The 19,381-nt window shown below is 38.6% G+C and overlaps 1 protein-coding gene across 4 annotated transcripts in view; it reads left to right on the top strand.

Moving 5' to 3' along the window:
* GABRG3 (gamma-aminobutyric acid type A receptor subunit gamma3) overlaps nucleotides 1–19,381 on the top strand; it is a 309,089-nt gene that overhangs the window by 57,571 nt on the left and 232,137 nt on the right. The window contains exon 1 of one of the 4 annotated variants that reach the window (XM_040653766.1): nucleotides 5,643–5,759. The exons of the other annotated variants lie outside the window; for them this stretch is intronic. The gene's annotated coding sequence lies outside the window, so the exon portion shown is untranslated. Of the gene's footprint in view, nucleotides 1–5,642; nucleotides 5,760–19,381 lie in introns of those variants that run through there. 4 annotated transcript variants of the gene reach the window in all.

Below are 19,381 nucleotides of genomic sequence, written 5' to 3'. Positions count from 1 at the left end.
AACACCAGCAAGCTTTCAATGTGACCATGTTTATGTATCCATACCACACTTAATTTATGTAATATGTAGAAGTAGTGCTATGTTTCTTTCTCAAAGCACTGTAGTGGGAAATACTAATTACAGTTTGTGGTAGTTAAACCTAGTTTCAGTTTGGTGCTTCCATGTAAGGAAGAGTTTACTTCCTGATAGGTTATTTGATTATCTGGGATTCTAGTTTTGCAAGACACTGTTATTAAGTTTCTTCTAATTTTTCTTTTCAGATTCTACATCTTGTTAAACCTGGGTCTGTTATACCTTGATTCCCCGTACATTCTCTACTTGATTTGAAGTGACACCTATGAAAAACTGTCTAAAAATATAGCCTGTAAACTTCTCTATTGATTGCTATGGTAAAACTGGATTATTTCACTCTTGTTTTGTCAGTCCAGTTTTTCAATTTTTTTTTTTTGTCTTCAGTTTTTCTGTTCAGGTTTCTCCGATTTGAATTTCCCCAGTTTTTAAAGCTGGGGGCAGATCATTGACTAATCAGGCATTCTCTTGTGTTTGTTTCCATCTTCCAAGAATTCACTGGGAGTTTAAATTATAAAGTATAGATCCCTTGGAATACACCCATATATGCAGTTAGTTGTCAATTATTTATCATCTCATGTAACAGTTCCCAAAGCCCGTTGGTGTAATCTTAAAGCCCCAGAGAAACTAGTAGTAGCAAAATGATTGACATCTCAGGTTGGAATATTCCCTATACTAAATAGTAAAACTTGATAGTGTTATTTCCAGGGTCTGTATCCATTTTATTTGTAGCATTCCTAGCCAGCATCCTCACTGTTCAGGAAAAGCAAAGCAATTCTGAGAGACTGAAATCCTGAGAAGACTGGAGAAAGACATTGGCTTTTTGTTTTGCCTTTCCCTGATACTGAAAGGGATAAATAAATAAACGTAAGTGATCTTCATTGAAATGAATGTCTGTGCCATAAACTATTAGTCTGCCAATGGATAAGTTACTCATATTTGGTATGGAGGGTTGAGTACTGGTCATTACTATTATTCTCTTGCAAAAATGACCGATAGCCATAATTTGGCTCTGAAATGTGTAGCTTGTGGTTGTAGGATCAAAAAGCCCAAAATTTAATTGAGGAAAGCCAGAGGTGCCTTGAAAGACTAAAACAAATAGCTCTGCTTTCTTTCCCTTTAAAAACAAAATGTGCAAGCACACAGGATTTTAATTAAATATTGATGTACTACGTAAACTGTTTTATTTTTGACTTTGAAATCAAAACACTGAAAAGGATTGCACAATCAAAATGAAATTCTGTCTGTTGGAACATTAAACTATGTCAGAAATGCAAATGTAGAATGTAATACACAGAGTTGTTTTCAAATTATTGTTTTCTCAGGCACTGTTATTTTTCTTTAGCTCATAACAGTTCTCAGAAAATCATTATCGGGTTAGAATTGAGCTGATGTGTTTTTTTATTTTTAATCATATAGGAATATCACCTTTTCTACCAATTATTATTCTTTTACATCAAATAAAGGATATTCTGAAACTAATGCCTCCTATTTTGTTATGTTGGCCCACAGTGTCAGAGGTGGATATTGGTGGTGTGGCAGTAGAGGCTGAACCTTCCTAACAGTATTCCCTTGCATCTTGTTGTGGTGTGACAGATGGCAGCAGAGGGGCAGGCTGATGAAATGGTCTCTGACAGGGAAGTGCATATGAAGCAAAGATGTGTCACTGCTTGCTGAATTTTTATGGAGACCAAACCATGGATGTGAGCACGCTAAGGTAGTTAGTGGTGTATATCAGCAGTGGCAATGGAGGCAGTGGGATTCTCTATCAAATAGGGTTTTTGTGCTCTGTCTGTGTTAGTTTCCATGGAAATAAATAAGAAGCATTACTTTTGGAGTAGCCTTCATGTTTGGTGGGTCTGACTTTTTCATTGGACTACCAAGATGCATATGAATGTGCAGAGAAGAATCTAGTTATGTATTCCTAAAAGCCTGTAAGGATTCAAGGCCTTCACTTTTCTGACTCCTATACCACATGGCTTAATAGCAATTTTCAGATTTAATATTAGTAGTGAGTCAATATCTTCCCAGGGATATAAGAAGGAAAGGGTGAGCAGTAATAAAGCACACAAGTAAAAATACTGTAGGATTGTATTTCTTGCTGATGCATGAAGGACATCGCTTATTGATCAGTTTCAGACTTTGAAATGAGAGTGGTTAAATTCTCAGCTGACAGGCTATGGCTAAATGAAGCAATATTGTTAGGGATAATTCCCATAAAAAACCATACAATTTTAGCAAATGTTTGCTGTTTTTTTTTTTCCTAGTGGAAAATAAAATATATCTGATAGGAGTGTGATATAAGAAATAATGGCACTGGAAAAACTATTCGAGCAATTTATAGAAGGGAAAACATCGAACTTAAAGATTATTGTTTTTCTTATATTGCTTCCTTCACTGAATGAAAATCAGTTTTCATGGTTGATAGAATGATACTTCTGTTTCAGATTAACTCTTCAAATACAGACTTCTACTGACTGTCTCCAGGCATCTCCTGAATGTGTTCCTCCTTTAACCACAAATTTCAGGATAACTTTTTTTAAAAAAACTTTATTTAAATAATGAGATAGAATAGTTAAAAGTAGGAATAGTTCCTAGCCAAAAATCTGATCAACCATTCAGTATCATATTTTTGTGAAATGTTTTTTTCTTCCCCCCTCCCCCACATCCCATACACACACGTGTCTTTCTTGAACAATGCTTGTAGCAATCCATGACTCATAGCTTTCTAGGACAGCAATGATGCATACTGGAAAAGTCTAATGAAGAAGAGAATGGTTCTGATCAGCCTAGTTCTCACCAGCAGGTAAAAATAGACATTCAAAGTAGAACAATGAGTCTGAAGATGGGAGAAACTTAGAACAAAATTATTGTCAAAAAAAAAAAAAAAAGCAAAACAAAACCTAAGAACTTTATTCTGGGAATCTTAGGAATGTTTGAATATAGAATGTCACAGTGAAACCACTGGAGGATCTTGAATTCATCAATTGTTAATGGTTTTCCTACTATAAATTGCATCCTACAGAGGGTTAGTCCTCAACTTTTCATGGTCTGGCAATGATTTCTAGACAGTTTACAGCTGTGATTACACACTTGGAAGAAGGAAATTCCCCAGCCAACAGCAAATCTATGTAGAAGCTGGAGAATCTGGTTAAAAGGAGAGATTATTCAACCCCATGATGGTGTAGGGGATGTGGTTCTACACAATTTCTTCAGTTTAGGGATGTTTAAGTATTGGATTTTTATGTTCTGTTGGCTTTTTCATAAAATATGCCTTTTAAATTTTTATTTATTTCAGGCTAGTTGGTAGAGGATTGCCGTACTCAGTGGAGATTTTATATAGGCTATGGATATGTAGGCAAAATTTTCTTTTATGAAGGAGATATTAAGAAGTCTTCCCTGATTACTATGAGTGAGGAAATTGATTATATCAATGTGTTATTTCTTATTTCTTGAGGACTGCTTTTAGTCCTCCAGAAAGCTCATATTTTCTTGTAGAATAATTTAAAGAAATTATTATTGAGAATTCCAGTATAGAGATAATTTTTTCCTGTAGCATCACAGAGGAGTCTGACAGAACTGGGATTGTTCAGCCTAGAGAGAACTTACCAACATTTAGAAATGTCAGAATGGAGGGTTTAAAGAAAATAAAGCCAGATTCTCCTCAGTGGCATCCAGAGAGAGGACAAGAGGCAACAGGTAGAAAGATGCAGAGAAACATCTTTGTGTTCTTTTTTCTTTGCATAACTGTCAGACTCTGTCTCTTCACATGTAAAAATTGATGCTTTTCTTTTTGTAGATACAGAAATTAAAGTGGACAGGATATAGTAAGTAAGCAAACTCAAATAATATTTGAAATACCATGTTCAGCTAAAAGATAATTTTCACTGAATACTAATTACTTTTGATTTTCTAGTTGACAGCAATATGCAATATTGCTGCAATAAAAAATCAGAGGTAATTAATGGTGTTTGTAGCAATTATGTCTTTCTGTTCTCAGAATACAAGCTTTAAATACTTCTCATATTCAGAACCTAAATAGCTGAAAAGAAGCTCAAAGCAAGGTTTGAAAAGTATTTATAAAAGCATCCATTAGGCTCTACAAATGGTTTATCAAACATCTAACTTAAAGAACCTGTTCCTTTCAGAGTCTACCTGCCAGTGTGTTGAAGCAAAAAAAAACCAACCCAAAACCACAACAAACAAAACAGTATTTAAAACAGCAAAACAAGAACCCCTCCCACACCAGTCCATTTCCAATTTAGTATTTACGTAGTACTCTTGGAAAGGATTTTGTGATATCATTTTGGTTTCAGTTCCTCCACCTTTTTCTGATCATTTTAAAGGAATCCAAATCTTCCAGAATCAGAAACTGTTCCAAGGGCCTGAGGACAGAGAAGGTGTCATGGATGCAATTGTGTGTGGCTTGATGAACTTTTAAAGCAAGTGGCTAGATTGCTTGAGGAAATTACCAGGCAGCATAGTATTCAAGAACAGGAGAGAAAGATTAATTCATGATATTGCGCAGTGACACCAGCAGAATGACAGCTCTGTCTGACTAGGATCTGAGTACAAGGAGAAGAATGGGTTGGTTAGTCTAATTGGGTGTGTGGATGGGGTCACGCTCAGGTTTTGGGTTCTGTGATCTTGGATGTACCTCTCAGAGACTAGTGTTGTTGCTGGTAGCTAAGCACCACACAGTTACTTGCTTGCGTCCCCCCTTCTTGGGGGGGCAGAGGGGGGAAAGAACTGGGGAAAAAAAAAAGCCACGAAAGTAAAGTGGAACTCATGGACTGAGATAAAAAACTATTTACTATGTGAGAGAAAAGGAGGACAGGAAGAAAGGATAAATGGTTATGATAATTTTATACATATATAAACAAAACAAGTGATGCACAAGCAATTTCTCACCACACACTGACTGATGCCCAGATAGTCCCCAAGCAGCAGCAGGCTGCCTGATCAACTTCTGCTGTTTCTAAGCTGTTCTCCCACGTGATATCATATGGTATGGAATATCTCTTTGGCCAGGTTAGGCCAGCTGTCCTAATTCTGTCCCTGCACAACTCCTTGTGCCCCGTTAGCCTCCCACACCAGCAGGACAGCGTGAGAAGCTGAGGAACTAAAATGTCCTTGGCTCTGTTTGGCACTGCTCAGCAAAAGATAGAAACATTGGTGTGTTATCAATGCTGTTTTTTTTCCAAAAGCCAAAATATTCCAGCTGAAACCAGGACAACGAGGCATGCTGATGTTAGATGGGATGCAACCAACCAGGTGGGGCAAGAATGTTCTGGACAGCTGACTGTCTGTACTGATTAGCAGAGCTTTAAACTAAATTTGATGGGGGAGGGGGATGTACTTTTCATTAATGGAGAAGAGCCAGGGAACACTCTCACCTTAGGAAGAAGCTGGGGAAAACCTCAGATTTCTCCCAAAGGAATTTTGGAGGGTTCTTCCAAGAAGATAACATGACTGACAGCCCATCTGTAGTGCCTCTGCACTAATGCATGCAGCATGGGAAATAAGCAGGAGTTGGAAGCCACAGCACAATTAGAAAACTATGACCTAATTGCTGTCATGGAAACAGGGTGGGATGAATTGCACAACAGGAATACTATGGACTGAGGGCTACAAGCTTTTAGAAGATATAAGGTCTGCAGAGGCAGGAGAGTTGTCTGCTATGTTAAGAGGTGAGTAAATTGCAAAGACCTGTCTCTAAAAAACAGCCATGATCAAGTTGAAAGCTTGTGGATAAAAATCAGAAACTGGGCCAGTAATAGTGACTGGGGGCTACATCTGGTGGTTGTGATTGACTATAGACCATTTGATCAAGGGGAGCCTGTTGACAAAGCCTTGTTTCGGCTACAAGAAGCATTGCGCTTACAGGCTCTCATCCTGATGAGAGATTTCAACCACCTACAATGTCTGCTGGGAAAGAAACACAGCAGGCTCCAAACAATCCCGGAGACTCATGATGTGCATTAAGGATAAATTTCTGGTCTGGGTAACCAGAGGTGAAGCGTTACTTGATCTGGTGCTCACCAGTGAAGATGAGCTCATTAGAGAGGTGGAGACTGGAGGCAGTCTGGGCTGCAGCAACCAAGCCCCTGGTAAAGCTTGTGATCTTGAGGAAGATGAGCCTGGCTAAGAGCAAAGTCAGGACCCTGAACTTCAGAAGAGCAGACCTTTGGCTGCTTAAGGAATTGTTGGATGGTAAACTCCCGATAAACTGTCCTTAGGGGCATAAGAACAGAACAGAGCTGGCAGCACTTTACGGACATCTTTTTGAGAGCATAAGACTTCTCCATTCCCCAGCATAAGAAGCCAAGAAGAGGAGGCAGGAAACAGACATAGCTAAGCAAGGACCTCCTGCTCAGAATGAGGGATTAGAGAGACATGTACAGGCAAGGGTAGCAGGGATGTGAAACCCCAGAAGAATATAGGGATGTCATGTGGGCATGCAGAGATGGGATCAGGAAAGCCAAGGCAGAGATGGCACTGAATTGGCAAGACACGTGAAGAGTAACAAGAAAGCATTCTACAGGTACACTGGTCAGGAAAGACAGGAGAAGGAGAGTTAACCCTTTCTGATAAATAAGAAAGGAGAAATAGCAAGAACAGATGTGGAAAAGGCTGAGGTACCCCACTAGTTCCTTGCCTTGGTCTTCACAGTCTGGCTCCCTGAACCTCTAGGCAGGGGTTGGATGAGCAAAGTCTATCGCACTGTAAGCAAAGAGCAAGTTTGAGACTACCTGAAGAGACTGAATATGTACAAGTCTATGGGGATGGACAACATGCATCCCAGTATTCTGAAGGAAATGGCTGATGTTGTTGTCAAGCCACTCTCCATCCTATTTGGAATAGTCTTAGCTGTCAGGTGAGGTCTTTGCATGTAGAGTTGTGTGGAGAGGATCCATATGTGGTTCAGCTAGGGCACATGTAGAGTCCTACATATGCGGAGGAATTGACAAACGCATCAGTACGGGTTAGGGACTGACATGCTTGAAAGGAGCTTTGTGGAGAAGGACCTTGGTGTCCTGGTGGACAACAGTTGACCATTAATCAACAGTGTGCACGTGTGACCAAGAAGGCCAATGGTATCTTGAAAAAGATGGTATCTATGAAAAAGAGCAAGGCCAGCGGGCCAAAGAAGGTAATCCTCTCCCTCTACTCTGCCCCAGTGAGAGCACATTTAGAGCACTGTGTCCAGTTCTGGGCTCTCTAGTTCAAGAAAAACAGGGAACTTTCAGCAGAGGAGTGGCTGAGAGACCTGGGTCTGTTCAGGCTGGAGAAGAGGAGAATGAGAGGTGATCTTATCAATGCATATAAATATTTCAAGGGTGGCAGTCAAATGGATGAGGCCAGGCTTTTTTTGTGGTGCCCAGTGTCAGAACAGTGGGAAATGGGTGCAAACTGGAATATAGAAAGTTCCACGGGAGCATGAGAAAAAACTTCTTTACTCTGAGGATGGCAGAGGTCTGCAACAGGCTGCCCAGAGAGATTGTGAAGTCTTATTCTCTGGAGGTATTCAAAACCTGCCTGTACACTTTCCTGTGTAAATTATTCTTAAGAACCCGTTGCATCAAAAGAGAGGTGGCCAGAAGGGAGAGGGAGGTGATTGTCTCCCTCTACTCTGCCCTTGTGAGGCCCCATCTGGATACTGAGTCCAGACCTGGGGCCCCCAGCAGAAGATGGATGTGGAGCTATTGGAGTGAGTCCAGAGGAGGGCTATGAGTATGATCAAAGGGCTGGAGCACCTATCTAAGAAGAAAGACTGAGTGAGCTGTACTTGTTCAGATTGGAAAGAGAAGGCTCCTGGGATATCTCATTGCAGCTTTCTGATACTTGAGGAGAACTTGTAAACAGGAGGGAAATGGACTTTTTACATTGACAGATAGTGGTAGGACAAGAGGAATGGTTTTAAACTAAAAGAGGGAAGATTTAGATTAGGTATTAGGGGAAATCTTTTTACTCAGTCATGAGGCATTGGAACAGGTTGCCCAGAGAGGTTGTGGATGCCCTGTTACTGGAGGTGTTGAAGTCCAGGTTGAATGGGGCCCCTTGCAACCTAAACCATTCTGTGGTTCTATGATTGTAAAAGAATCAGTATTTGAATTTCCCTTTCTAACTGCAAATTCACATAAAATAAATCTAATGTAATTCTGTTTATGTGAGAGGGGGACTGTTTCTTCATTCCAAATATGAAAAGGTCTACTAGTGTTCCTCAGGCATGTTTATTGGAGGGTATTGTATAGGTCAACTTTATAGCAATTTTTTGAGAAAAATCATTCTGCTTCCTTTGCTATAGTTTGAATTCCTGTTTGGTTCATCAGGAAGATAAACCGAACATCTCTGACAACTGTCAGGTCCAAAGAAGGGCAACGAGGCTTGTGAAGGGCATGGAGAATATGCCCTTTGAGGAGAGACTGAAGGAACTGGGGCTTAGTCTGGGAAAAAGGAGACTGAGGGGAGACCTTATTGCTCTCTTCCAATATCTGAAAGGTGCTTACAGCAGAGCGGGGTTGGTCTCTTCTCACTGCTGACAGGTGACAGGACGAGGGGAAATGGCCTCAAGTTGCGCCAGGGTAGGTTTAGGTTGGATATCAGGAAACACTTATTTACAGAAAGGGTTGTTGAGCACTGGAATAGGCTCCCCAGGGAGGTGGTTGAGTCACCATCCCTGGATGTGTTTGAAAACCGTTTGGATGTGGTGCTCAGGGACATGATTTAGCAGAGGGTTGTTATAGTTAGGGTAGTATGGTTAGGTTGATGTTGGTCACATGATCTCTAAGGTCTTTTCCAACCTGAGCAATTCTGTGATTTTATGCTTGCAGACAGTGCTCCAGCATTATGACATCAACTATTAAGTGACACTCGGTGTCTGTGCCTTTATGATCTAGAATAAAACTTCTAGATGCTTTATCTCTTACAGTCAATAATGAATATACCAATTGTAGCAGGGATTGCCCTGTTTGTTTACATCCTTTTTTGTTTCTCTGGCAGTCCTCTGGCACACTGAAGTAATATAAATATATAAAGTAATAAAATATAATGTAAAGTAATATGAGAAATTTCTTACATAAGTTTAAAGTTCACCTTTCCTAATATTTACCTATGTGTCTCTCCATGATTACAATTCACAGAGTTCATCCTTCATCTACATACATTATTGTTGCATTTATGCTAGCTGCAGTGCATTAATGCTATAGCAGAAGTAAGCTCATTTTTTCACTTACCATCATATCAGGTTTATTGAAATGTATATTGCTGTGTAAATAGCAGTAAAAATCTGATTTTTAATACAATTTTTGTCATTTTAGCAGCGGAAAAAAATGCAGAAATATAGCAACAATTCTTAAGAGACAAGCATACTACTTCTATAAGGTATTATTACCTTTAAAGTCACATTTGGTAGGAAATTTTGGTATGGATCCAAATAGCATCCTGCTATTTGGTAGGAAAGAGTGACTGTAACTGAAGGATGGCTATGCTCTTCAGGTTATGAACTGTGCTTGTTAATGCTGTTGAAAACTGTTCTGGGTGGCAAACATGACCTAGCAGTAGGGGTCCCTTCCTACATGAGGGGAAAGTCTCCTGTATGATACTGACTTGTTCATGTATGTGTAGATCCCATTTCTGAGGCATAAAAATTTTAGGGATGCTTTTTGCTTTCTTCTCATGGAAATGTGAAGTGGGATCAAAATGCATAATGCAAATGAATACCTCTATGAATTGCTGTGATCATCAAGATGCCTGAGCTTCACTTTCTTCACAATGGAGGAAAGTCAAGCTCTTTCAGATTGTTTTGTTCCACCAACCAGCTTGCAGAGGCATATGATGACTTGCAGTATGATACTACTGCTTTTTAGCAAGGAGAGGCAAATAAAGGCTTGTTCCTTCCTCAAAATGCTCTTACTGTGAGCTGGCAATGCTAGTAATCAGCTCTGCTCAGTAGGTGTTTATTCATTAACTTTTATCGCAATCCTTTGCAGAGGACAAAGGGATTTGTTCAGCCATAACAGAGCATGCAAAGAAAATAATAAAACAGTACTGAAAAAAGGGAAGTATTGATGTTATTAAAAATTAAAAATGGGCTTTAATTATGTTATGAAAATAAAAGTGCGTCTTCTAACACCACTTGTTAAAAACTGGTCATAGAAAAACATTAATATTCTTTCTTGTGCCTTTTTTCTCTTTTTTAAATTTGGTTTAATTTGGTTTTGTTTTAAAAATAGCATTGAAATTTTCATAGCTTTTTTTTTTTTTCCTATCAAAATGTTCTCTTTCTGGATTTAGCCATATGATCCTGTTAAGAAATATCCTTTGTAGATTCCTAGTAGGTGTTCTGATATTGTGGTAGACTGACAAATGTGTAGACATACCATTCTTTAATTATGAAACTTGAAGAATTTCTAGTCCTCTCTGGATTATAATCAAAAGATGTTGTAGCAATTTCTGTTGTTCTGGTAATGTTACGTGGGATTGTAATTTAAATTGGTAACATGTCCCTCCAATCCCTTGAAAAAGAAGCTGGCAGCATAATGATTAAATTCAGATTTGTGTAAATTATTTTTATTGCTCATCTTTCATGCAGTAGCACCTTGATTTACTCAGGCAATATCCTGCAAGGCTTTGGGGATGTGGTTTTTAATCACTGTGAGTAGCCAAGGAATTTAATGACTTAATGACAAGTCCACCCATTTTAATGGGAACTGTGTGCTAATTAATTAGTAGAGGTAGTCTGTCAGCTTTTTAAAAAACATTGATAACTTGGCTGCATTTGCCCTTTGAGATTATGACTAATTGACTAAGTTTAGCTTCCCAATCAGTTGAACTGGGAGAAGTGGAAAAATCAGTTCAGTTTAACAAAATTCTATAATTTTTCTTTTTAAGAAGGCAAGACCCCTCAGAGTGTCATACTATCTTGAAAAATAAAAACACCTCCATTTAGTCTCATCCAGAATACTTTATTTCTGCTATTCACTTAAAAATAAAACGGAACCAATGTGAAGCAAAGGACTAAGTTTACTGCTTGGTTGTTCCATTTCTCTAATAACCAGAGAGGGTGGAAGCAAGGCTTACAGCAAAACCCTTCCAGGATTTGATTGTTTTTGCAAGGGTAAGTGGAAAGATCAACCAGCTGATGAGATAAAGAAAACTCTGGTCTCTGAACCTCTCTGGCAGGATTTAGAACAGTGGTTTCCAACAGACAAAAACAAAGTTGCGTTCCAGCTCTTCAGTGGAAAACGATTTACCTTTGTGCTTGTTCCTTCTAACTATAGATGAATGGGTGGATATCTATAGTTTTATTACCAGAAAACAGTGGCTAATACTGGGAAAAAAAAAAAAAAATCCTTTAACCTGCATGTTTGTTATACAATAATTCATTTTGAAGGTTTTTCTTTTTTGGCCATGTATGTAATTCTAGCAGATCCCAGACTGGAATTCTTTATTTTGGCTAAGGTATAATTATTGGTTTCTTGAGAACTTTTTTTGTTTTTCCTTCAAATCTTCTCAACTTGGTTGAAGTTCATGAATCTACAAATCTGCTTTCCTTAGGGATTGCATGGAGTTTATCTTCTAGAAGAGAGCTCATGGTTTAAAAACAGGGTCTTGCGGGAATAAGAGGGTCCCAGCACTTTTTAGTGTGAAAGGATTCTTGAGTGAAAGATGTTTTAAGTTCACATCTTTAAGTCCTGATCAGTTTTTTCCAAAACTCCTCATAGATTTTTCCAAGATATATATATACACTTTTGAAATTGTTGCTGTGCTTCTGCAATACTGACTTTATTCTAACTGCAATCAGTAGAATAAAGCTCTTACAATTTTGAAAGGTGTTTTAAGAACAATAATTGTTGTCAGTATAAAGTTTAGCACCAGCCTAAAAAGGTGTAACCCAAAGTCATTTGTGCTGCTTGCTGATCCTCGAATTCTTCTGTTAGTAGCTCATCTTGCTGCAGAGAAGGTTATTTGCATCACTTATAAGTTGTGTTTGTTCTTCATGCAAATCACATGCAAGAATAAATATTCACTGCTGTAGGCTTGCTTTTATAATGGTTTGTCATTCATCTCTGCAACCAATGAAGATAGCTGTGGTGTAGCAAAATATAATCTCAAGTAATTATTCTTGGAACCTTCTCCTACAGTATTTATTAAATATTTACAAATGGCAGCTAGCTTGTGGGTTTTCTGCTTGTTTTTCTAGCAGAATGGGAAAACAGAGGGGAAAAGAGGTTTTGCCAGTACTGAATGTGCATAACATTTTTGATGGGTAGATGAAGCATATGTTGTTGAGAAAAATCTCCCAGTATTTAGTAACATTTAAGTCCATGGGGAAAAAAAAAATAGAAGATAGTGCTCTTACAAGCATGTATATGGAATGAACTATAAAAAGGTTTAAAATTTTTTGCCCAAGCACCCATGATCGTGTTACTTGAACAAAACAAGGAAAAGAGACTTCATCAGTCCTCGAGCAGTCCCAGATTTTCTGAACTTGGAAGTCTAAAGAGTCTACTGCTGTGGAATTACGTGGTCAAGAAAAAACAAACAGCAAGGGGCTCCAAGAAAATGCTTTCTCTCCTGGTTGAGGAGCCTTAATGATCTGCTGAGTGAGAATGATTTCTGTATTGCAAGTCAGTTCTTGAATGCTTTATTTTTATGTACATTTCAGCACTTCTCCACTTTTATAAAGTGCTGCTGCCATTCATGCTCATTGGCTCTTTGATTCTACTGCTGTCATTATTTTATTTTATTTTTTTAAGATACTATCCTTTAGTTTAATTACTAATGTGAGTAAATTGTTATGAAATCAAAACATAACAAAAACACCAGTATTTTAGATGATGAACAAGCAGTAGATAAATGTAGTCCTGAGCGACATCAGTAGCTTTTTATGAAATCCTCTAAAAACAAAATAGTCCAAATCACTTGTAGGGAAAAATGTAGGTCTTAACGCTTTTTAAAAAATGTGCTTGGAAATTTTATTATTAAAAATAATAACAATAAAGAGCAAAACCAGGAAACAACCAGTAGCTGATTATTGTAGTTTTTATTATTTCTGTCTTTTACATTCCCACTTCTTTATGCAATGTTGGAACAATGCAGCTACATCAGACCAAGTGGGATAGCAGATCTGGTTTGACAGGTAATTATAGTTAAATTATTTAAATTCAATCTGCATGCTTTGAATCCTTTAGCATACAAGTAAAACAGTGAGCAGGCAGAAATGGGAAGTTTCAGTACAGAAACTGTCTTTAATGTACGGTAATGGTTGGTGATCTTGAATCACAGCTGGAGTTATGTTTACTTCATGTTAATCCCATCTCTGAAACTGTCTCTGTATCTGAGGGCAAGCCATTTTCCACTGAAATTACTCCAGTCTGATAGTGCTTCCTCATCCGACTCACAGGGCTTCAAAGAACTGTTTAGGCTGTGTACAAGCTTTATAGCAAGAATGGATTAAGAAATAAAATACTACCATGACTTTCCTAGATTGTATTTGTTCCACTCTCTTGCTGTCTCAATTTAAAAAGCAGTTTTTGAACAGGAAAATGAATAGCGAAGCAGTTGTGGGGTTCAGAAAATGAAGATGGGAACAGTTGTTTCCATGGGGGGGGAATTTTGCTTCAAAGATGCTTTGGTAATAGATCGTTTTTCATCTCAACAAATCAAGTGCATCTGGAAAATGTGATGCATATCTGCATAGCCTAAGGAGTGAATGGTGACTAGAAAGCTTTTGGGAGTTGTCTTTTGATGTTTGTGATTGTGAACTGCATGCAAGAAGAAAGTGTCAGTATTAGTGGAGGCCATAAAGACAGCAATGTGGCATAGGAAGTGCTTGGTGAAAACCATTCATTTCTCTACAGATTTCCTGTGTCTTTACTCTTATCTTCTGTGCTCAGGAGGCTGGTAAACCTTCCCTTCAGCACTCATCCATGCAGCAGCAAATGAGAGAACAGTAAGAATGAAAATCAGAGATCAAGTCCATCTTTCTGCTAATGATATCAATACTTGTTCTATTTGTTTTAGACATATAAGAATGCAGATTCCCCAGAGTTTACATTCCAATGCTTTATACTCTATGCTATCAGGAACCCAAAAACCTCTTGCTGCTCTGGGTGCTGAAAATATGGAAAAAATGACTATATTAACCTTTTATGCATTTAAAGATTATGAATTTTTGTTGTCTAATCTTTCAAATTAATATTTCTCATTCCACAATCAGTCATTCCTAGAAATTATAGATCTTTGGCTTCAGTGATTGTTGTCTTTGTTGCCTTTCATAGAATCATAGAATCACTCAAGGTTAGAAAAGACCTCAAAGATCATCCTGTACAACCACTCACTTACCACCAATATTTTCCCAATAACTGTGTCCCTCAGTACAACATCTAAAGGTTTCTTGTACGCCTCCAGGGATGACTACTCCACCTCCTCCCTGGGCAACCCATTCCAGTGCCTGAACACTCTTTTGGGGAATGAATTTTTCCTAATGTTCAGCCTGAATCTCCCCTGGCACAACTTGAGGCCATTCCTTCTAGTCTTATTGCTAGCTGTGTGCTAGAAGAGCTGAACCTCCACCTTGCCACAACCACTTTTCAGGTAGTTTTAGAGAGTGATAAGGTCTCCCCTGAGCCTCCCCTTCTCTAGGCTAAACAATGCTAGTTCCCTCAGCCACTCCTCATAAGACTTGTGCCCCAGACCCCTCACAGATTTGTTGCCTTTCTCTGGACATGCTCCAGGGCCTCAATGTCTTTTTTTGTAGTGAGGAGCCCAAAACTGAACACGGTAGTCAAGGAGCTGCCAGAGCTGAATACAGAGGAATGTTCACTTCCTTGCTCCTGCTGGCAGCACTCTTTCTGATACAAGCCAGGATACCATTGGCCTTCTTGGCCACCTGGGCACACTGCTGGCTCATGGTTAGCTGAGCATCAACCAACAACCCTAGGTCCATTTCCTCTACACAGGCTTCCTTGTGCTTTCACTCTGCTCCAAGCCTGTAGCATTGCCTGGGGTTGTTGTGGCCAAAGTGCAGGACCTGCCAATTGGCCTTGTTGAACTTCATCCCATTGGCTTCAGCCCAGCTCTCCAGCCTGTCCAGATCTCTCTGTAGGTTCTTCATACCGCCAGAGAGATAGACGCTTCCTTCCAGCTTGGTGTTATCTGCAAACTTACTGAGGATGCACTCAATACTCTCATACAGGTCATCAGTGAAGAACTTTGAACTTTATGACAGCCTGTGCCAGTCTTGGTGTCCTGCTTGAAAGTAGGTCTCAGACCCATTTTATAACTATGATCTTACTGCTGTCATATAGAGTAGAAGAACTTCTTCTTCTGTGTAGCTGTGGTGTCCATTACCTACACATGGAAATTTACATATGATGTTCTACCAAATTTCATTAGGTTTTCCTTCTGCACATTCTTCAGTTTTTATTTTGAATTCTCATTCTGTCCTATAGCTACATAACGCCACTTCCACGTGACCTTAATATTTATTTTTTTATTTATTGTGGTGATGTCTATTTTCTGTATGGTTAATAAAACTGTTAATTAATTCTTGACCAAGATTAGTCTTCAGTGCAACCTTACTTGATTCAGCTTTCCAGTTTATTTTATTCATAATCTATAATGAAGTAGTTTTCCATTACGGCATTTTTTTTTATCATATTCATATACCTCATAATCCACCTTAGTAGAGGTGTTTAGAGTAGGTGTTTGAGGGAAGGAGGAATGGGGATCCTTGAGAGGCAGTCTATTTTCTTCTTAATTAAAACCTTAATTATCACCCTTTTTTCCAGTCTCCTGTATCTAATGGAAGATGTTTAACAGCAAAGCACAGTTGCACAATCTTTTGAAAGACTAGAGAAGTAAACTAAGGAAAATATTTTTTGCTCTTTTCAACGTGTTTAATCTGTCCGGGAATTCTTTTTCCTATGAATGAATTTTACAGGATTTAAAAAAATAAGTGTGCAATTTGTTTTGAGATTTGCTGAAAGGAAGCTATGCAGCAAAAACCTTTCAATGTGTGCAATTTCTTTTCTTTGAAAAGGATTTTCAGCTGGCTAATGCTTCCACTTAAGTGGAAAAGTCAATCCAGTTTGGGCAAAGAGATTTGAATGCCTAACTCAACCCATTAACTCTTGCTAATGAACATGACTGGAAGAGTTCTCCCTATCAGCAAACATGCTGCTTGTATAATTCTCTGAACTGTGCTTGAATCATTTCTATTCATGTCACTGTAGCGTGCCTATTGCCAAAAAGTCTGAGCTCCTTCCAGGAAAGTGACAGCAATATGATCTACCATATGATGACTTTCTTGCTTTCTTTTTTTAATTCACAAAGAGAAACTTGCATGAGAGATACTTCTAAGGAAAAAATAAAATGTATGGTGTGGTAAGTGAAAGAACACTGTGTTCTCAACAGAGACTGCTAATGGAGTCTAATGCAGTTACTACCTAGCTCATCCTGGTATAAGTCTGTACAATGTGTTAGATCAGTTTTGAGTATTAGTTTATTGAAAGTATGGTGTTTGGCACGAACAGAGTTTGCCATGGAACCTTCAAATTTAACCATAAGGAATTCCTTTTTACTTAATTTTAATTTCGTATATGCTTCTCAGGCGCAATAACCAAAACCAGTCTCGGAGAAGATTCTCAGCCAGAAATTTTGTTGCCAAGCTAGCCCTTAGACATTTCCAACACTCAGGTTCTTTTACTTGTAATACATTTGTCTCCTGCAGCTGCACGGTCTGTTTAGTTGATCTTTCAGCATGCTTCCTCAGTTAGTCTAACTAGTTATTTTTATGTAAAGTTTCCAATTCTAGCTGCTCTCTGTTGAGAGAGGAAAGTAATATAGTAAATTTGCTTTCCATTGACAGTTTACCTGAGATGATCAGCCTTCTAATAGCACAGTATGATAAACCAATTAAGCTTAACCTCGAAAGCATAGATGTAACAAATTCTTTTTCCTAATGCTTCTGTAGAAAGATTTTAACCAAGACTCATTCTTCTCCCTCCCATTTGCTAGGAAACAATGTGAGTTGCAAGCTCGCTATAATCTATTTTTGAAGCCCTTGTTTAGTGCCTTAGGCTGAGTATTGTGATCATGGTTATGCCCAGATTTATGGGACAGTGAGGTTTAAATTAAAAAAAGACATGCAATCTGCCCTCAGACTTCGAACACACTACCAAACTATAACCTTGTCTTTAAAATGGAAATATAATCATGATATCTCTGTTGACCTTAGATCTGTTTGAAAGAAATATTCAGCAATTTATCAATCTCTTCCAGCACCAGTGGTGCCAAGGAGAAAGTTCCCAATGTCCTCGCAGCTTGTAGGCTGTTTCTTAACATAGGAACAGATTTTTAGAGTTTTTCATTTTGCTTTTGGGGAACTATGTACAAGTAGATGACAATAGTGATCTTCTGCTGGCATGTCCTAATATCTGTCTTGAAACCATAGAACTGCAGAATAATTTGGGTTGGAAGGAACCTCAAACACCATCTAGTTCCACCCTACCATGGGAAGAGACGTCTTCCACTAGACTAGGTTGCCCAAAACCCCATCCAACCTGGTCTTGAACACTTCCAGGGAAGGTGTGTGCATAGCTTTTCTGGGCAGTCACTCTCACAGTGTGGAATTTCTTCTTAAAATCTAATCTATACTTATCCTCTTTTAGTTTAAAACCATTACCTCTTGTCCTATTGCTACGCTCCTGATAAAGATTTCGTCCCCACCACTGAAACCTGCATGAAGTTATTGTATCATGCAACTCAAAATAGGATGTGTTTATTTCAAGCCGTTCTCGTTAAAGCAGGATTGCTGCTTGTATGAGTACGTTTTAGTTTAGGACTGATATAAACTGGTATGAGAGTGTGAAAATGAGCTTAAATTTGCTTCTATATTTTATCAATGTAAACTGTTCTTAAACTGAAGTAGGCCTGTTCTTTTTTATCACTTATCCATCATTTCCAAGCAGCTCACTTGAACTGCCTATGGGGTTGCTATGTTCTGTAATGCTGGGAAGAACTCTTTGCTGGAGATTTTTCCACATGTTTGTGACAGTGAGAAGACAACATAAAACAAGGCAGGCTGTTCTTGTGCTACTTCATTAACAAGGCTATTTTACCTGTAGGAAACTTGCTATTGGTATGAGCAGTCATTTTTAATGAGTGGTGTCAGAATCTATAGATGGCTAAGAGTGTTTTTATCTGCTGAAAAAAAAGCCAAGGATGGTTTGGAGAATAACTTGCACTACATTTATGAAGTAAAGCCTCCACAGTGAGTCTGAACCAGCAAAATGTGCATATATCAGGTTCCTGTTTCTTGTTGCTGTTGTTCACACTTGTTGCATTCTTGCCTGTAAACAGGCCTTGAGCCATCTGTGATAGCAGGCATCTCCCTCCGTACTTTCTTGGTAAGGTCAAAGTCCTGACACTTTGGGTAGGTCCTCCTCACACAGGTGATGAGGATGATTTGAGAGTCAGTTCTTAGCAGCTTGATTTAGAATTGAATCAGAACTAAAGCTCCTGTCTTAAAATCCAGGAGTTGCTGTTGTCTGCCCGAAGGGAAGCAAGCGCAGCCATATGTGGCTGCTGCATTCCAAGGCAAAGGATGAAAAATACTTTCAAAACGCCCACTGCAACTGATTATTCTTGTTCTCCCCATTACATTTATCATCATAATGTGCTGCCTTTACTCTTGCTTCCAACTAATAATACATACTTACTGACAGAGGTTAAATGTGACTGTTGAAAGAAATAGGTTAAAAAGTGGCAGCCAGTAAGGTCCATACTGATGTAATAAAAGCAATTACACTTAGGAGTTTAGAAGTACTGAAATGGCAGCTGAAACAGTTCCAGTCTCTGGGGCTGAGTAGGAAGTTCAAATGCCCTGTTTTTGTTTTCATTTTGGATGAAGTTTTTCAGAGAAGTGAATTATAAATGGCTTCTACTGGGAGGGCAATTAGAATTAACTGGTCAAATAAATTGGAAGTAATGACATAAGTATAAAGCCGACAAATTTTGTTACTGAATGGTCAGGCAGGAGATGAACAGTGGTTGACTGTATCTATGGAAATAAAAGCAAAAGAAAAGCTGAAGTGAAGCAACAAATTTTACTGAGGCTTGTAGGTTCAAATGAGCTGTGCTTCCAGACTGAATGGAAATCAGTTGGGAAGTACAAATGGTTTTATGTTTTATGCACACTGTTTGGTGATAAATAGTCACTGATTTAGGGGCAAATTTTAGAGGTCTATGAGTTCAGAAATGTAGAGAAGCACCAAAGTAAATGATTGGAAATGCCAACAGATTT

Source organism: Gallus gallus, chromosome 1, assembly GCF_016699485.2.
Source record: "Gallus gallus isolate bGalGal1 chromosome 1, bGalGal1.mat.broiler.GRCg7b, whole genome shotgun sequence".
NCBI classification, from domain to species: domain Eukaryota; kingdom Metazoa; phylum Chordata; class Aves; order Galliformes; family Phasianidae; genus Gallus; species Gallus gallus.
This window is presented reverse-complemented; position numbering and strand designations above follow the sequence as displayed.